The sequence below is a fragment of the Octopus bimaculoides genome, chromosome 16 (assembly GCF_001194135.2).
Source record: "Octopus bimaculoides isolate UCB-OBI-ISO-001 chromosome 16, ASM119413v2, whole genome shotgun sequence".
NCBI classification, from domain to species: Eukaryota; Metazoa; Mollusca; class Cephalopoda; order Octopoda; family Octopodidae; genus Octopus; species Octopus bimaculoides.
In genome coordinates this window covers 48,212,067-48,216,571 of record NC_068996.1, presented here as the reverse complement: position 1 = coordinate 48,216,571, position 4,505 = coordinate 48,212,067, and positions in this window count along the sequence as shown.

The window sequence follows — 4,505 nt, the reverse complement described above, 5'->3', positions numbered from 1 at the left end:
ACAACCGATGCTGGTGTGCTTACGTCCCCGTAACTTAGCAGTTCGGCAAAAGAGACCGATAGAATAAGTACTAGGCTTATAAAGAATAAGTCCTGGGGTCGATTTGCTCAACTAAAGGCGGTGCTCCAGCATGGCTGCAGTCAAATGACTGAAACAAGTAAAAGAGTAAAGAGTAAGTAATATAAAACACACTATTAATACAGTAGAACATGGTATTGACTTATAAAAACGTTTAATATACTTTGTAGAATATTATGGTTGCATAACGAAATACCATGTCCCCACAAGTCATTAATATACACTTTCACTATTTTCTCTGTCTGCTTTTAACTAATTTCATCCCTTTCCTTTCTTATCATTCTTAATAATCCCAAATTTTGCTTAATATCATCTCATTCCATCTTTTCCCTCATCTTGTATTATTTTTATATTTTTATTTCATTACTATCTTTTCAGCTCTTCATTATTCTATCTTTTGGAAAGGTGGTGAGCTGGCAGAATCGTTAGCACACTGGACAAAATGCTTAATGGTATTTCACCCATCGCTAATTCTGAGTTCAAATTCCTGAAGTTGACTTTGCCTTTCATCCTATCGGGGGTCGATAAATTAAAGTACAAGTTGCATACTGGTGTCGATCTAATCGACTGGCCCCTTCCCCAAAAATTTCGGGCCTTGTGCCTGGAGTAGAAAAGAAATTCCTCTGAGGTCGACTTTGTCTGTCATTCTTTCGGGTATCGATAAATTAAAGTACCAGTTGCGTACTGTGGTCGATCTAATCGACTGCCCCCCACCCCTCCCCCAAAATTTCGAGCCTTGTACCTTGAGTAGAAAAGAAATTCTGCTGAGGTCAACATTGCCATTCATCCTTTCGATAAATTAAGTACCAGTCAAATGCTGGGGTTGATGTGATAAATTTACCCACTCCCTGCAAATTCCAGGCCTTGTGCTTATTGTAGAAAAGATTATTCTATCTTAAGTATTTGTCTCTCATGCAATCCCCTTATGCACTTCCGACAGCCTGACTATACATATATCTATGGTTTTCGTATATGTCTTGCACACATCTCTTCTCACAGATTGTTATTCGCCCTTCTTTGTGAATAAATTGATCCATTTCTTGGTGATTTGTATTAAAAGGGGCAGTTGATAATTATGGTAAAAAAGGCAATGGAACAGACCGAGTAAGAGTTAAGTTAAGAGTTATGTCCCTTGGCACAAAAAAAAAATCTCACCTCCATGAGTTTTCTGGAAATGTTTGTATGAAAAATGTCCTTATGCTTTATGGTTGGTGTGCATGTGGAACTGGAATGTATGCAGTGGTATTTCATGTGTAGCGTTTTTAGGGAGTGGGGTGGGGTTTTGGTGGTGATGGACGGGTGCCCAAAGGTCACAAAGGAACCTGTGTGTTCATTTGTGTGTGTTAATGTTTTGTTTAGATTCTTTGGAATATTTGTGTACGTATGGAGTGTGTGTAGGACTACTATATGAGACGGTGTTGAAAAGTTCCTGGCTTTAAAGGTAACACAAAAGGCATGGTTGGAGGCCCAACCGTCTGAGTTCTTTTGCAGGGCTTAGAAAAACTGAACGACTGCTGCAATAAGTGAGAGGGAATATGTTGAATAAACACACACACACACACATATATATATACGAGGGGGTGTTGAAAAGTTCCTGGCTTTAAGGGTATCGTGAAAGGCCTGGTTGGAGGTCCAACCTTCTGAGTTCTTTTACAGGGCTCAGAAAATCTGAAGGACCACTGCAATAAGTGTGTGAATCTGAGAGAGGAATATGTTGAATAAAATCATAATTAACTGTTCCTCCTGTATTTTCTTTTACCAAAAGCCAAGTACTTTTCAGCACCCCTCATATATCATCATCATCATCATCATCATCATCATCATCATCATCATCATCATCATCGATTAACGTCTGCTTTCCATGCTGGCTTGGGTTGGACAGTTTGACTGAAGTCTGGAGAGCCAGCAGCTGCACCAAGCTCCAATCTGGTCTGGCAGAGTTTCTACAGCAGGATGCCCTTCCTAATGCCAACCACTCTGAGAGTATAGTGGGTGCTTTTTACGTGCCACTGGCATAGGAGCTAGTATAACAGGCCTGCAACGATCACATTTGGATGGTGCTTTTAATGTGCCACTGGCACAGGACCCAATGAGGGGGTACTGGCATCGGTCACGATTGGTTGGTGCTTTTTCCGTGCCACCAGCACTGGAGCCAGTAACGCAGGCCTGGTAACAAACATGTTCAGATGGTGCTTTTTACGTGCCATTAGCACAAGAGCCAGTCTCTCAGGGTACTGGCATTGGCCATGAACGTTTGGTGCTTTTTACATGCCACTGGCATGGGAGCCAGTAAGGTGGGCCCGGCAATGAACACGTTCAGATGGTGCTTTTTACATGCCATCGACACAAGAGCCAGTCAGGGGGCATCGGCCCCAGCTACGATATTGGTTTTATTTGACTCAACAGATCTTCTCAAGCATATCATGTCACCCGACACATCAGGAGTATTCCTAACAGGGCTGGATGTACGTGGCTGCGATCTCACTTTAGTTGGTGAGTCTTCTCAATCACAGCATATCTCCAAAGGTCTCGGTCTCCTGTCATTGCCTCTGTGAGGCCCAGTGTTTGAAGGTCATGCTTCACCACCTCATCCCATGTCTTCCTGGCTCTACCTCTTCCACAAGTTCCTTCCACTGTTAGGGAGTGGCACTTCTTCACACAGCTGTCCTCATCCATATGTAACACATGACCATACCAGTGCAGTCGTCTCTCTTGCACACCACATTCTTATGTCCAATTTTTCTCTCAGGGCACTTACACTCTCTCGTGTGTGCACACTGACATTACACATCCAATGGATCATACTGGCTTCATTTCTTTCAAGCCTATGCATCTCCTCAGCAGTCATGGCCCATGTCTCATTGCTGTGTAGCATGGCAGTTCACACACATGCATCATACAGTCTACCTTTCACCCTGAGTGAGAGGCCCTTAGTTGCCAGCAGAGGTAGGAGCTATTCTTACTCTAGTCACTGCACTCTCTGAGAAACTACCCCCACTACAGACTTGGTCGCCTAGGTAGCAGAAACTATTAACTACTTCTAGTTTCTTCCACTGGCATGTGATGGAATCTGTTTTCTGTACATCTTCAGTGTTTATTGCCCCTGTGTATCTGTCACACACAAAAACTATTTTCCCTGTTAACCATCCTTTGATATTGCTGCACCTCTTATGTGTCCAAAGCTCACACCAGGTACATTGTATGGAGTTTCTGTCCATGCCTTTTCTACAGAGAGCAGGGCCATCTACCTAAAGGGGGTTGTGATTTGACAGCCTTCCTACTTACTAAGGCTTTGGTTTTTGCTAGGTTAACCTTAAGGCCCTTCGATTCAAAACCTTGATTCTGCAACCTAAACTTAGTCTCCAGTTCTGGCAATGACTCGGCTATTAGAGCAAAGTCATCAGTATAGAAGGAAGCCCTCAGGGTGTGCCCATTAAATATTTTACTGAAACTATTTATACAAGGGTAGTGTTTGTTTACTAAGCTGAGGAAAATCTTGCCCAAAGAGGTTTTAACACTTAAGGAGAGAGGTAGTGTGAACTGCAGAATTTTCTGGCGACATTTTCTCTTGGAGAGTTTGGTGTTTGGCATATAACTAATCCTTTCCTTAAAACTGTTAATGACCAGAACCTCAATATAGTATGGGGCAGCAGTGTCTAAAATTCCTTTGCATGAAGATAGGTTGGAAATTCGTCTGTTGATGCCTTTTTCCAGATTCTTGAATACTATGACTGGATGACAGGAACTTGTGTTAATATATGATAGCCTCTCATTTGGCTTCCTAAAAGGTCTATAAGTACTGGCCTCTAAGTCCATGGAAATCCACCATTTTCAGGTTGGTTTCTATTTGGATCTTAAGTCCAAGGGAATTTATGTGCCGATGAGGTTCTATCAGTACCATGAATTGACCAATAAGTGTGAATTAAACAAATGAGAAAAGTACAGAAAATGTCATCAAGTAACAAAGGTCTGTGTGAATAGCAGATTGTAGGAGACTTGTGTTAGAATTACAATGCTGCATGGTAGTGAGACATGGGCTTTGAATGCAGAGGATTTGAGAAGACTGAAAAGAAATGAAGCCAGCAGGCTCTGCTGATGTACAATGCAAGTGTGCACGAATGATAAAATACAAATGTATCAAGAGAAAAACTGCATATAAAAAGAATAAGATGCAGTATGCAGGAAAGAGACCACACTGTGGTGTGTATGGATGAAGAAATCTGTACAAAAAAATTGTGGCTCATTTAATATAAATGGAGCAGGTGGAAGTGGGAGTCATAGGAGGACATGGGACAAAGAAATGAAGGCTGATTTTGGGACCTCAGAGGAGATGGTAAAAGACCAGGAATTCTGGCAATACAAATTTCTTAAGATGACACCTACATCAGGATAAACTGAAATTTGGAAGTACAATTAGTTAATATATG